The 16577-nt window shown below is 29.2% G+C and overlaps 1 protein-coding gene across 2 annotated transcripts in view; it reads left to right on the plus strand.

Moving 5' to 3' along the window:
• The window catches only part of LOC129912730 (putative inorganic phosphate cotransporter), a 33495-nt gene that overhangs the window by 14447 nt on the left and 2471 nt on the right, over positions 1-16577 (plus strand). The gene's annotated exons all lie outside the window — the stretch shown is intronic.

A 16577-nucleotide genomic window follows, 5' to 3' on the forward strand; every position in this document is an offset into this window, starting at 1 on the left:
TTTTTGTTGCATAATTGCAAATTTTATTCATTAATTTTGTTTATAAAAATTCTTTAAAATACAAAAAAAGTTACGATTTTATTAGGGTATAATAGGGTCGTAGGATTCTCGACAATTGTCAACCTTTTATTTCAGACGGACACCTTACAGGTCTGAACAAAAAATTGTCTAGAAAAGAATCGAAGTTTAGGTTCTTTTTGTCTAATTTTCATTCACTTTTAACTTATTTTTATTTTGAAACCACATAAAGGAATGGTTGCTGTAGATAAATTTTTATTCGTATATTTTTAATAACAATGTTTAATTTCTTAATTTAATCGGAACCATTTCATTTAAAGTCAGGAATAGACTTTTTCAAATAGAAATTGTTTACAATTCCTAGGTTTGGTTTGATATCTCATTTATTTTAATTATCTGAGACTTTCAAACTGCGAGTTTGCAAAACAGACAGTTTACACCTGACAAAACATTTTATATATTTTTTAGTTCAGTCAATAAAATATTGATTTTGAGCAGAATTTTATTTGTGTCACTGTCTGTTGAATGAAAACAAGAAAAAATTTGACAAATTTTAATGGAAAAATTTTTGTCGTATGAATAGATAAAATGGAATTTCAAACATAAAATGTAGAACTTTAAGAATAATTTGAAGCATTTTGATAATAATTTATGAGAGAAAATCAACTGGATGACGGTTATTTTTGACAAAATCGAACTCTTTTTTACATTCGATTATGTTTTCTTTTTAACTGATTTAAACTGATTTTAAATCTATTCTCACTCCTTGCTGATACTCAAGTATTTGAAATATTCGTATCTGTGATCAATTTTTGTTACCCTTTTTAGGTTACTTAAACTCCTTTTTCTTAGTAGTTAAGAAGCTTTATAAACTACTTGCAGTTTCTTAAAATACACCTAAAGAAAAACCTTGGCAAATTTCAGTACATTTCTTGTTTAATATTACTTCAGCAATACCAATTGCTGTGTATAAAATCCTGCAAAGTAAAAAATCTCAAGTTTCTAAATTTTTCCGTTAGTAAACTTTTAGCTCTTTTTAATTGTACCAAGTTTCAAGATTTTACTATAAATCATCAATGCACTGCCTTGACCTTTGATTTTAAAAACTCTAGCTTATAATTTGGAGACCGCATTCAATTTCAGACCATCAAATTTCTTGAAAATATTTAAGTTCACAAATTCGAAATGGCTTTTAAAAAGCAATGTTGAAAACTCTGTGATTTTGTTCTAACAGTACATTTATATAGGGTACGTATTTTCAAATTATATTCTAGCGCCAGTTTATGAGAATGGAAAAGTTTTTTAATCAATGGAAGTGTGGGCCTAACCTTTGGTATTCTAAATGCTTTAATTCGAAAAATGTAAAAATTTGCTCAGTTAATTTTAAGATAAAATTTTGTATTTTCATAAAAAAAATACGGGTCACACATAACATGCGTGATAAGAAACAAAAATTTAAACATTTTCAAAAACTTTTATGGTTTTAAATCATAAAATCAAACTTTTCCAACAAAATTTCAATGGCAAAGTGATTATTTAACAATAATAAATTAATGTAAGTTGTATTTCATAAAAAAGTAAAGCATGGGAGATAACAATTTATTATAGGTACATAATACAATAAACTGCATATAACCTTAAGATAAAACTGAATCCATGTTCGTTCATTGCTTGAAACCTTGAATCTTAAGTAAACAAAGTTGGAAAACAATTGGAAGCATAGTTTAAAAGATGAAAAATAGTTATAATTAATTTATTCATATGCATATATTGTAGTGTAGTAAAATATTTCTGTGGTTTACACAAAAAAATCCAAAAAAATTCTTATAATTGAATATCAATTGAAATACAAATTCTTATTAAAATAATCATTTACACTAGAAAATAATATATAATTAATCTGAAGATAAATGAAAAACAAAATACTCGTTGCTATTAAATTTTATTAAAAAAAAAAAAAAATGAGGAAAAACCTGACCTGTGAGTAGTTGTATTTTAATTTGATTTATTTATTATTTATATAGGAAGCCTAGCTATACCTATCTACAAGTCTATTTTTAAATGAGAAAAGATAATTTACTAAGTGATTAAATGTACCTTTGTGATTAATGTTAATTTGCAGGCTTTTTTTACTACGATAAATTGTTTTTTTTTTTTTTTTTGTGGTTGATAGATTAGAATTATCTGATAAGGATACAAATCTTTTAAAGTACCTTTGAGTGGAATATTTTGAATTAAACAACGCACGTGGAATTGATAAAAGCTGTTGAGGATTCTTTTATTCCTAGAGAGCTCAAGCTATTAAATGAAATACTTTTGAATAACGTCCAACCTTTAACTTAAATTATAGAAATTTGACATATAAGAGAAATTGATACATTTTGGCCCAAACATTTTCTTATGTACACACTTTGGGATTGGGCACAATTGGAATTTGTTTTTTTTTTTTTTTGAGAGGCTTCTCTTGGAGTAGAGCTTATCTAAATACTACTAGATTTTTTTTCAAATTTTTAAAATTATATTTTGAGGCATTAATTGTTTAAAAATATAAATAATGGGTTTCCAAAAATTAAGTTTAGGTATATCAAAAAAGTCTACACGGAGAAAAAATAAGGTATGAACCACCTGACTCCCCAATAAAATGAAATTTACCTTACTTTTCTAGTAAATTTATAGCTTATGATTAACTTTACAGTAAAGCCTTTTTTTGTATGAATTTCTAATAGAAATAACTAGAAAGTTAGGTACATATTTAACCTTACTATAAGGCTGAAAATACTGATTTTTAAAGTAAATTTAACTTCTCTATGGAAGGTATATAATTTAGTTACAGATTGGATCAAGTAAAGTCAAATTCATTTTTATTGATGACATTTTCTAAATAAAATTGTATGCATTTATCTTACAAAAACTAAAATAAAAAAGTTGATTTTTGTAATTATTGAAAAGCATAACTAGGTAACACGTACTTAATCCTCAAAGCTTTTTAGAAGTAACGTATGACCCTGTTATGTTTTTCAATAATTACAAAAATCACCTTTTTTTATTTTAATTAATTATTGTAAGATAAATGCATACAATTTTATTTAGGGCCAATTTTTCAATAGTCAGTTAAACAGTCAGTTAGTACTCATTCCTAAGAATAGAGAAAAAATCAATTTTTCAACAGGCAGATATAGCTTATTCCTAAGAATAAAACTATCTGCTTCTTTCAGAGACGAATAAAAATTATTCTAAGGAATAATCTCAACAAAAATATTGTGTCAGTTGTCAAAGCTGTTTTGAAAGAATTTTGAAAAAAATACAGTGAAACTAATGAAAACAAAAACAATCATGAATAAAAATGACGTTTAATTTTAAATATTTTTGAATTTGACAATTTTTTTTTGTTATTCTATAGAATAAATTATTCTTGATTGAAAAATTCAATGTTTTTATCTGATTGTTTATGAGCCTAATAACTTTATTCGTCGAACAGTTAACTGACTGTTTATTAGAAGATTGAAAAATTGGCTCTTAGGCAAATATCAATAAAAATTAAATTGACTTTATTTGATCTAATTGTTTGCGAATTCTTTATGAATTAATGTTATTATCCCGCACTCTTCACCTAAAAGTTTTGACAAAAAATAAAAATCAAACACAAATGGAGAAAAAATGGCGCACTTTTCAATGACAGCTTTAAGATTTTTTTCTATGTATCGAGGGTACTGACTACTGATCTCTATTGGGGAAATTTCCTAGAATTCAGTATTATTATTACTTTAGTGTAAGGTTAAATTTATTCATAGAATAGTTAAATTTGTAAAATATGTTTTACTAGAATCTTAAAGTGAAAAGATTCATACACTTTTTTGGTTGAAGGTATATTTGACTCTACGTAAAGAAAATATTGCTACTCGTAAGGTATATATTACTATAATTTGTTCACCATAACTTTCTTGTAAAAATTACTTTACGGATCCAAGAAATGTTCAATACGTAAGGTAAATTTTACTTAAAATCTAGGGCTTTTTAGTTTAATTACCTTACTAGTCATATGGAGTATAAAATACTAGATTCATTTTTCTCCGTGTATATTTCTTTAAATGTTTGAAAGTTAACTAGCACTAGATGTATAACAAACACTCTCAAAACTAGCTGAAATATTTATCAATTCTAACAAGTCAACTTTTAAAAGTTTAAATAATTATTAATTTTTAATCTCATAATTATTTTTTAAGGTAAACTCAAATTAAGAACCTAAAAATAGACCTTTCTTGAATAAAATCGATACTCGCAACCTTTAAATATAATTTTAGAAAACTAAAAAAGTTCTGGTAGTTTATTAAACCCGGGAGGAGCCTTATATCAAAACATTTTTTTATTTTTGAAAAGAGAATTGAAACCATGCATCAAATCAACATTTATGTAGGTACTATGTTTTTTTTAGCTACTTGAAAAAATTCGTAAGCAAAATTAATGCGTCATCTAATTGTATTAGTTCCAAAAAAAAAATACAACAGACAGTTAGTTATTAAGACTGACACTAATTTTTGGCATCGTTATTGGCGTCTTCATGGTGCCAATGACACAAAACACTGACCGCACACAAGCCTCTAAAAAGTACAATCCCTGGTGGGCAAAAAAAACTGATATCATTCACATCACGTTTATTCGTTTACTTCGTTATTTTATGACATACAATTTGTTAGTTAGTTAGTAAGTAGAGTCATGTTAAAAGCTTTAATGTTTTACCTAGACAGGTTCCAAACCAATAACTTTTTAATCAACTTAAAGTGCCAAATAATACTTAGTTTTAACAAAAAAAAAACACTGTTTTTAAATTGGCAAGTATAGATAATAACCTTCAATTATGGTAAACCTTGATTTTTGTTCAAGATTTTTGACACTTAAACTGAGGTAAGAACGGGCTCATAAAATGTATTTATTTTGACACTTTTGAGTTTCAAACCGTTCTTCTTGGAATTGAAGGGGGGATTACATACATTGAAGCTCAAGCAAACCTTTTTAAGCTCAATTTCTTTAGATGCCTCTACAGTCTACACAAACAAATTTTTCACATAGGTAATACTTTGTTGAAAGAATTTGAAAACTCATCCCACAAGATCTGACAGCTCATTTTGTATGAACAACGTAGTTTCCGCATCCGTCAGAGTCAAAAGTGACTTTGATGAAACTGCAGGTTTATAAAGAACGAATCAATTTTCTTTTGAATTTACGAACAAAATAAAAATAAATATAATAAATTATTTGATTGATTATACTAAAGTCTACTTTAGGCAAAATCTTTTTTTATTATTTTTTTTTTATTTTTTAAATTTATGTAATTATAACTTTCTTAAACCAAAGTATTCAAAATATTAATAGCATAATTTCTACTCAGTAAACCATTGTTTGACTGTTTTTTTGGCTATCGTTTGATAACATTTTATGGAAATATTTTTTTTTGTGCTAAGTGGTTATATTAAAAACAGCTTTATCAAAATATTCGACGTCTAAAGCAGTAAAACTTATCTTATTTTATTCATGATTCTAGAAATGAAGATAGTAAAGTTAAGTGAACTCAATAAATCACTTTTATTTTTTTTTTCTATTAAAACTATGAAAATAGAAATGATAATGACAGTAATTTTACGTACTTAGTACCTAAATACATATCGTTTTTATGTTTATTATCTTTGACAATAGAATTTTAATTCAAATTTTATGACTCGTGTCGCTATTTTTTTTTATAATTTTTTAAAGACTTTGGATGATAATTGTGAGGAATTTCATTAAAATTATTATTATCTCAAGTTTTTTTTTCCGAAGATAAAAATGTGATTTCTTTTTAAAAACTAAACCGCATCAAAGAAAAACTTTTGATTAATTTTATAGAAACATTTTTTTTTGACAATCATTGTCATCACAAAAAAGAATCAATACCAAGGTTAAAATAATACGGAACTTATCTAACATTGTCATATAATTTTTCTTTTCTAAAAAAAAATATACAAAAAACACTTGTTTCAATATTTGTTTCATGTCTGATTAAAAATGGTAATGGTACCTAACTAATAAAAATATTTGAAAAAATGTTTGCCAATTTTAAATGTTTTCAATTTTTTTTTCTATTGCCCTTAAACATCTGGTTCAATCAATGAACATTCATAGTTTGTTAGTTTATACTGCTACAATCAGGAAAAAATTAGAAAATTACGTAAGAAATATCTGAATACAACTGACTATTGTTAGTAAATATTTCAAACTTTTAGAGCTGAACTAACAAATCATTACCGTATTCAACGGCTTTGCATACTTTTGTTTATAAGCATTATATAAGCAACTTAGGAAAAAATGAGTGAACGAAAAAAAATTTAAGTAGCAAGTAAAAGAGGCATTTAAAAAAAATTGTTCTTTACATGAAAGTTGACAAAAAGTAAGCTTTGGCAATAAGAATCAAGGATCAAAAGAGTCTATAAAAAGTGTGTGTTGCAAGAGTAAGAAGCTGCCATAGATTTTTTTTTTATTTTTTAAACTTGGTGAAAAAATTTCATTTTTTTAAAAAGACTAAGGATCTAAAGAGTCTACAACATTATCTTGAGTAAAAGGGTGTTTTTTTTAAGAACAGACAAAATTCAGAATTATCGTTTTGAAAACTATGACAAAAGATACCCCAATGAAATTAAATGTGTCATTTACCAACAACAGAAACCAAGAATCTTACCCTATAAAAATGGTTTAGAATAAAAGGGTGTTTTTTTTTTTTTTGAAAATAAGGATAAACCGAGATAAGTCCAATAATATCAAAGATATAGATGGTACCTTTGCGAACTTTATTAAAAAATGTTGTCTTTGCCATCGACATTAGGAATAATTAAAGTCGTACCCTAAAATTTTTTTTATATGAAAGGGTATTTTTATTTTTAGCTAGATATAATGTGGGTTAGTTGCAAAAACTAACTAATATAATAAAGGTCCCTATTGAAATTCAGAAATAATGTTTTATTTGAGATTGGAAACAAGAATTCAAAGTGTCTATGCGAATATCATGGTTAAAAGCATATTTTTTTATTGAAAAAAAAATAAAAATTGATGAACCACCCTAATGAATTTTTATTTTAACGATACATTTTGTACAGAAACCAATAATAAAGAAACTTCATAAAATAATTTTGGATGAAAGGGTGTTTTTCTCAAAGAGCTAGTAAATTCTTTAATAAGTTCCAAAAGGTATTTAAGTAGTATGTATAAAATTTGGATGAAAGGGTGTTTTTTGGAAGGGGAAAATATTTTATATCAAATATCAGTTTTAAAAAGGTTATCCGATTGAAATCTAGTATATGTATATAAGGATAGGAGTAAAGTATTTATGGAGACGATAGAACTATTTTGGAGGGTGTTCTTTCGAGCAAGGGAAGTGTAGAGATTTTATACGGAAATTTTATTTTCGGGTATTTTTGTTCCTTCATCCAAAAAACTAAAACAACTTATACCAAAATGCTCTTTTTTTTTTGTTCCATTACAAATAGAACGTCTATACGCTTCTCAACGAATCATTTGCTTTTTGGGACTTCTAATAGAAAAGTAACTTTTTTGAAACGTCTTAGAATGAAATAAACTTTTCTATTTTTATTAATTTGTTGATAGGCATTTTTTCGCTTCGGTTTATTGCTGTTGTCAGAAAACGTCAGTATTTCAATTATCTAGCAAACACTATTAAGATGCTCCAAAGAAAAAGTATACGGTAAGTTACTATAAATTAACTTTTCAAAAATTACTCAAAAGTCAAAGAAATTCCACAGTATGGAGAAAATAATAAACATTTTCTCATGTGTATCGTTGAGATAATCTCGTGAAATTAAATCTCAAATATCCAAAAGGTTCTCGTATAACAACTAATTGTCTAAGCTCTTAGAAATAAACTTGAATAAATTATAGACGTATACCTATGACTCATTCAATTGATATTTGCAAGAATTCAAAGTGTCTATGCGAATATCATGGTTAAAAGCATATTTTTTTATTGAAAAAAAAATAAAAATTGATGAACCACCCTAATGAATTTTTATTTTAACGATACATTTTGTACAGAAACCAATAATAAAGAAACTTCATAAAATAATTTTGGATGAAAGGGTGTTTTTCTCAAAGAGCTAGTAAATTCTTTAATAAGTTCCAAAAGGTATTTAAGTAGTATGTATAAAATTTGGATGAAAGGGTGTTTTTTGGAAGGGGAAAATATTTTATATCAAATATCAGTTTTAAAAAGGTTATCCGATTGAAATCTAGTATATGTATATAAGGATAGGAGTAAAGTATTTATGGAGACGATAGAACTATTTTGGAGGGTGTTCTTTCGAGCAAGGGAAGTGTAGAGATTTTATACGGAAATTTTATTTTCGGGTATTTTTGTTCCTTCATCCAAAAAACTAAAACAACTTATACCGAAATGCTCTTTTTTTTTTGTTCCATTACAAATAGAACGTCTATACGCTTCTCAACGAATCATTTGCTTTTTGGGACTTCTAATAGAAAAGTAACTTTTTTGAAACGTCTTAGAATGAAATAAACTTTTCTATTTTTATTAATTTGTTGATAGGCATTTTTTCGCTTCGGTTTATTGCTGTTGTCAGAAAACGTCAGTATTTCAATTATCTAGCAAACACTATTAAGATGCTCCAAAGAAAAAGTATACGGTAAGTTACTATAAATTAACTTTTCAAAAATTACTCAAAAGTCAAAGAAATTCCACAGTATGGAGAAAATAATAAACATTTTCTCATGTGTATCGTTGAGATAATCTCGTGAAATTAAATCTCAAATATCCAAAAGGTTCTCGTATAACAACTAATTGTCTAAGCTCTTAGAAATAAACTTGAATAAATTATAGACGTATACCTATGACTCATTCAATTGATATTTGCAAGAATTCAAAGTGTCTATGCGAATATCATGGTTAAAAGCATATTTTTTTATTGAAAAAAAAATAAAAATTGATGAACCACCCTAATGAATTTTTATTTTAACGATACATTTTGTACAGAAACCAATAATAAAGAAACTTCATAAAATAATTTTGGATGAAAGGGTGTTTTTCTCAAAGAGCTAGTAAATTCTTTAATAAGTTCCAAAAGGTATTTAAGTAGTATGTATAAAATTTGGATGAAAGGGTGTTTTTTGGAAGGGGAAAATATTTTATATCAAATATCAGTTTTAAAAAGGTTATCCGATTGAAATCTAGTATATGTATATAAGGATAGGAGTAAAGTATTTATGGAGACGATAGAACTATTTTGGAGGGTGTTCTTTCGAGCAAGGGAAGTGTAGAGATTTTATACGGAAATTTTATTTTCGGGTATTTTTGTTCCTTCATCCAAAAAACTAAAACAACTTATACCGAAATGCTCTTTTTTTTTTGTTCCATTACAAATAGAACGTCTATACGCTTCTCAACGAATCATTGGCTTTTTGGGACTTCTAATAGAAAAGTAACTTTTTTGAAACGTCTTAGAATGAAATAAACTTTTCTATTTTTATTAATTTGTTGATAGGCATTTTTTCGCTTCGGTTTATTGCTGTTGTCAGAAAACGTCAGTATTTCAATTATCTAGCAAACACTATTAAGATGCTCCAAAGAAAAAGTATACGGTAAGTTACTATAAATTAACTTTTCAAAAATTACTCAAAAGTCAAAGAAATTCCACAGTATGGAGAAAATAATAAACATTTTCTCATGTGTATCGTTGAGATAATGTCGTGAAATTAAATCTCAAATATCCAAAAGGTTCTCGTATAACAACTAATTGTCTAAGCTCTTAGAAATAAACTTGAATAAATTATAGACGTATATGACTCATTCAATTGATATTTTCTAAAAAATCACTCAAGCGTTACAATTGTGCTAGATAAATATTGATCTACAATAACTAAAAGTATACCACATAGCCACAGGGTCTTTTCAATTCACATGAAACAATATTTTTCTATGTTAAGTTTATGAATAAATTATTGAAATATTCCATGAAATAAAAATAAACAAATGACGTTTTATGATTGTTGTGAAGTGAAAATACTTAATTGGTTAATGAACTATCAATACTTAGTTAGTGGTAGGTAATTATTGGCATTTGATTTTATCACAAAATATAATAATCAATCAATATTTATATTAATTTTTACTTTTGTGCGGTGGTCAGTCAGCACACAAATGCACCACTCGATCAACATTTCTTTCCATCAATTTTAAGTCAGGTGTGAACTGACCGGTTTCATGCATGGTACACGTTTTCTTGACACATTATTGACAGAATAAATAAGGATTGTTTTTTTTTTTAAAGATCAACGATTGTGTCGTATGAAATTGGTGGTGCGGTGATACTTTCGACACTCAAAGAATTTCTTTTTTTTTTAATACTGCGAGTTGACCAGTCAACCAATTGAAGAAACTAGTTTTTTAGCAATTAGGTGGCAACTCGAAGCAATTTATCTTGCTTTTCCATATCCCTTTCGTAGAAAAGATCGATCTGTGAAGCGATTATATCATCGAAATTGCAAGTAACAGCTGAATATCTGTTAAAGTTTGCACAAATGGGTTTGTTAAACTGGAGAAGGAAAAACAGTTGCTTGCAAACTATAGAAGAAGGCAACTAAGTTGTTTGGAAAAGTTGCTGGTAACAAGCAACTTTTTTCATGAAGCCAATACTTAAACGCATCAAAAGTGGTAGAATACACTGCACATCAGAGAGTGTTAAAATCTGCACTGAAATTAATCTGTGTGGCTTACAAGTGGACGGACTGACAAACAAACCATACAAACAACAACAATAAAGTTTGTAGAATTTATTTAACAACCGTAAAATAATTATTTCCGATTAACTAACCTTGAGAGAAACAAAGTAAACACCCGCAATCCATCCGCAAATAAGTACTCGTATATAACATGTGCTATAGCAATAAAATAAAAAAAAAAATAAAAAAACATTTCAATAAAACTTGTGAAACTTAATTTTATTTGCAAAATTAATAACGTTTTTTTTATTTTAGTTGTGTGTTTGTTTTCTTCAGGTTTGTTGGATGCAGTTGTTGTGAAAGTTAATGAAATATTGAAATATCTTCTCGTCTTATATTATCAACAATAAAAAAAAATAACTGATTGTAGATAATAATAAGAGAACACGTGATATTGTTTTATTTAAGAATTCAAAATGATAAAAGAAATAAAATGAAATGGAATGAAAATGGTTAACACCTAAATGTTTTGGAAATTGACAAGATTCAAGTAGATACAAGATCCTGACTTGAGTCGGTAATGAAATGTCAAAACAAACAAAATTAATTAGAGCTGCCCCTTTGATCTAACCCGTTTGTTCATAGGTGGATATGCATTTATCCTTATAAGTTCTCAACTGCATTATAATTTATTTATAATGATAGCAAAGATCACAAAAAGGAATGTTGAGTTTCTAACTGTCCTGAATAACAAAAATAGAAGAGATACTGAAATTGGATTTTTTTTATTTTTAATAGAGCTCAACAAGTAGGTACTTAAACCTGCTATTTTTTCTTCGTTTTTTGACTTTTTGAAATTTTTATAAATTTCCTTTTTTTATTTCTTGTTTTTTTTTAACAACAATCTACACTTGCATAATGTTAAATCCTAAATAAGGAATTCTATCGATTATTTATATGAAAAAAATCTGAAATATTTATTTTGAGGTCAGTAATTTCAAGCTTAAATTTCTCGACTTTCCCAAAAACAATTTTGGAAATATTTTACACAAATAAAAATTTCATCTCCACCTTTTATTTAATACCAATCTTCTTCTTCCTTTTTCTCGGCGCTGTTATGATCTCGATGTCGAGGGGATCATAACCTTCCCACGTTACTGCTTCACACTAGTGATCCGCCTGTGGGGTTCGCCGGGTTGACCTCAGAAATCGGCGGCAAGCCTCCCGGTTTTGTATTGTTCCATTTCTAAGGCCAACTGAATGCTGGTGGTTTTGCATTTGCTTGTACCAGGAGTTTTTAGGCCTACCTTTCTTTCTATTTCGTGTTGGAACGTTGTATGATATTGCTTTTTTGACGGGGTTCTCAGGATCTCTCCTTTGAACATGGCAATACCAACTGAGTCGGTGGTGTTCAATTTTTTGGGAGATGGTGTTTTTAACATGAAGGCTTCCTCGGATCTTCGTACTTCTAATTCTATCAAGCTTTGTTACTCCTGCTGTCATACGAAGCATCTCCATCTCAGCTGCCGTTAACTTACTCTCATACTTTTTGTACATTGTCCAACATTGTGAACCGTATGTGAGTGCTGGACGCACAACTGCGGTGTAGAGTCTTCCTTTCAGCTTAGGGGGCATTTTTCGATCACAGAAGATGGCAGAATTTTCCCGCCACTTCATCCACCCTACGCTTACGCGATGATTGATATCGTCATCACAAGTACCTTCGTTATTTATCATAGACCCCAGATATTTAAACTTTTCACACTTGGGAAGCACTACACCATTCAAATAAATGTCAGGAATAGGCCTGTGTGGATCAGAAAATGGGCAGCATAGGTATTCTGTCTTTTTCGCGCTTATGCGGTACCCACTACCTTCTAGAACATCCACCCATACATCAAGTGCTCGTTGCAGGGATATCGGGTCTTCACTTATGATGGCTCCATCGTCAGCAAAGAATAACTGATGCACTTTTGGGTCCGTCACTTTGCCTTCAAGCAGGTAATCAAGAACGGTAATAAAGAGCAGAGGACTCAAGACGCTTCCCTGGTGTACACCTACTTTTATTTAATACCAATACCAATAATAAAATAGGTAGTTCCTTTTCCTATGCACTTTGCATATGCAGCGACCATACATTATGTCACTGAGCCATATTTGGCCTTTTCATGAATTCCATTTTTATCCGAAATTTGCTACGATTCAAGAAAAAACAATCATAAAATCGGATCGTAGTGTCGATTTGTATGAATTTTTCCATGACGAACGAATTCTGTGATTGGTTTTTCGGGAATCGTAGAAAATTTCCGATACGAATGGAATTCGTGATAAGGCCGATTACTATAGGTAATATCAATAACTACACTGCGAAACTATACTTTTCCCCATCTTCCTTTTTATTTTCTACCCTTTTACTTTTATTTCAGTTTTTTTTTAATGTGAACTTTTGAACTAATTTTAATAACTACATAGTTTGTTTCATCACACGTAATCAGCTCAGTCCAAGGGCGTACACACCATTGAGGCATGCGGGGTGGCCCCCGACACGCCAGGGCTCCGACTAGAGACAATGCAGAAAGTTCGTTACTTATAAAATAAACGAAGCAAAAATATAAGATATTGAACATGAATCAAAAATATTACCTCGGGGGCCCAAAAAAATAAATTATATATTGTCTTAGGGCCCCAAAAAATGTTACTTGAATAATCTGAGCGACCAACAAATGATACGTACATCAGGGGCCCCCAAAAAAAGTAAGACGAATACGTACTTTTTTATTTGCTCTTATTTTCTATATCAAAGGGGCCCCCAAATATCAAAGGTGCCCCAAAATTTAGTCTTGCCCCGGTGCTCCGGCAACTCAACGTACGCCTCTGACTCAGTCATGTGAAAATCAGATAAAATAATAACTAAGCTAAAGAGTTTCAAAGAATTCTTTCAAAATCTAGTTAGGTACGTGTGCCAAGCCAAGGTTTAGTAAACAAGTCTATAAACAAATTAATTTGATCAGTTAATAATAGATTTAATATCTGTTGTGATCCATGCAATCATTTGGCGTATTTTGATCGTCTACAAAATTATGACGACTCAGCCAAATTTTCGGTCTGTTCTAAATGTTTTTTTTTTTTATTTTTTTTTTTATTTGAAGTCAATTGTTAAAAACCAATTGTTAATTTCTTAATTAGTCTCAATTGTTTTATAAGTATACAAACAAATATACATGAATAAATTTATCAAAAGTTAAAGTCTGGCAAAATTTTTAAATAGCTAGACGCACGGAATTCGTATTCCGTATTTAAGAATTTATTTATTTACATGAGTGTTATTTTTAAAGAAAACAGATGTAAATGTGCCCTTAATTATGAAAGTGGACTAAGTCACTCCTGAAAATGGCATCAAATCTAGCCTAAAAATAATTATTATTTAAAGGGGAAGTTTATTTGAACGCGAAATTGCAGTAAATAAATTTCTTTATTGCTCCTTCAGTGATTTCATAAAAAAAATACAATTTATCGTTATAAGAAAATTATTATGTAAGTTTTTCTTTAACCAATGCAAAAAGTGACTTAGTCCACTTTCATAATCAAGGGCACAAATGAAACAACATCAAAAAGACACTACATAAAATAGCTGAAATATGTATAAGTAGGTACTCTTAAGTACCGTTCTTGATTACCTGCTTCATGGCAAAGTGACGGACCCAAAAGTGCATTAGTTATTCTTTGCTGACGATGGAGCCATCATAAGTGAAGACCCGATATCCCTGCAACGAGCACTTGATGTATGGGTGGATGTTCTAGAAGGTAGTGGGTACCGCATAAGCGCGAAAAAGACAGAATACCTATGCTGCCCATTTTCTGATCCACACAGGCCTATTCCTGACATTTATTTGAATGGTGTAGTGCTTCCCAAGTGTGAAAAGTTTAAATATCTGGGGTCTATGATAAATAACGAAGGTACTTGTGATGACGATATCAATCATCGCGTAAGCGTAGGGTGGATGAAGTGGCGGGAAAATTCTGCTATCTTCTGTGATCGAAAAATGCCCCCTAAGCTGAAAGGAAGGCTCTACACCGCAGTTGTGCGTCCAGCACTCACATACGGTTCACAATGTTGGACAATGTACAAAAAGTATGAGAGTAAGTTAACGGCAGCTGAGATGAAGATGCTTCGCATGACAGCAGGAGTAACAAAGCTTGATAGAATTAGAAGTACGAAGATCCGAGGAAGCCTTCATGTTAAAAATACCATCTCCCAAAAAATTGAACACCACCGACTCAGTTGGTATTGCCATGTTCAAAGGAGAGATCCTGAGAACCCCGTCAAAAAAGCAATATCATATAACGTTCCAACACGAAATAAAAAGAAAGGTAGGCCTAAAAACTCCTGGTACAAGCAAATGCAAAAACACCAGCATTCAGTTGGCCTCAGAAACGGAACAATACAAAACCGGGAGGCTTGCCGCCGATTTCTGAGGTCAACCCGGCGAACCCCACAGGCGGATCACTAGTGTGAAGCAGTAACGTGGGAAGGTTATGATCCCCTCGACATCGAGATCATAACAGCGCCGAGAAAAAAGGAAGAAGAAGGTACTTTTAAGTATACTCGTAATTTCGTCTTACTTTCAGTAGACAATATTTAATAAAGTAGTCTAAATATTGATTGATTTCTCGGTTAGTAAACATTAAAAAGCTGTAGAATTGAACGAAAAACCGTCATCAGAACTTTTGAAGTTAAATTTCTTATGGAAATTTCAGTGTTTTTACACAATTTATAGGCAAAGTTTAGTTCGAAAGTTCTCATAATTTCATCTTTACTCATTCTAAATTCGTTAATACCGTTAAATTGTTGAAAAATTTTATAACTCAAGCCATTTTAGATTAATCATTAAAAACAAGATATTTAAGTAAACAAAATTGTTTCCATGATAAATCTAAAATAATAATTTCAGCATTTAGTTTACAAAATAGTCAACAATTAGTCAACTTTAATCACAGTTAAATTTATCTTAATGTCAGATACATTTAGAAAATTTGAATTGAAGTCGTAGATCATCGATAAACAAAAAGAAAAAAATAATAAACAATAATAAACACGTAAAGTGATTTTTATGGGACAACAAAAGTTATTACAGTATGTTGATACACGTTGTTTTTTTTTACTTTAGTTATTATTTTTACGAGAAATTTTTGTTAAAGGAAAATTCCATTCAAAATAAATAATATGCATATTTTAACGATGATATCTTTTTGTTTATTCATAAATTTGTTATAAATGTCGATAAGAGTAAAAATAAAAATGAGTTATTTTAGAAAACAATTGCACGACTGTGAGGCACGTGCGTGCCTTAAAAAATATTATTTCTTTGAATTCATTTAGAAATGTGTTATTTGTTGTTACTATTTTAGTATGGTGATATTTTAAAATTTTTTTAATTTCAAAACAAAAAAAAAACAAATGTAGTACGAAAATGGTTTAAATTTGAGACTTTCACTTTGCTTAATTATCGTTAATATTTCCTTTATAATCCTAACTTAGTCATTAAAATGCTTTGCCCATTTTAAAATTAAATAAACGGTGCAGGGACATAAGACCCCGCGATAGAAGTCCCGATTTTTTTTCATGACTTTTGTCTCACTTTACTGGGTCGCAACTCGCAAGACCCTAATCGAATTCGGGAATAATGTCCCACCCTACTGCGGCAGAAGTCCTGAATTCTTTAATAAGTCCCGAATAAAATAAAAACTGTTTTGTGATTATAAAAGTTCATATAGGTACAAAGTAATGCATAAAGAATATTTTTTGGTGCCAATAAATTGTGAGATGTTGAAATAAAAAACCCTTT

Source organism: Episyrphus balteatus, chromosome 1, assembly GCF_945859705.1.
Source record: "Episyrphus balteatus chromosome 1, idEpiBalt1.1, whole genome shotgun sequence".
NCBI lineage: Eukaryota > Metazoa > Arthropoda > Insecta > Diptera > Syrphidae > Episyrphus > Episyrphus balteatus.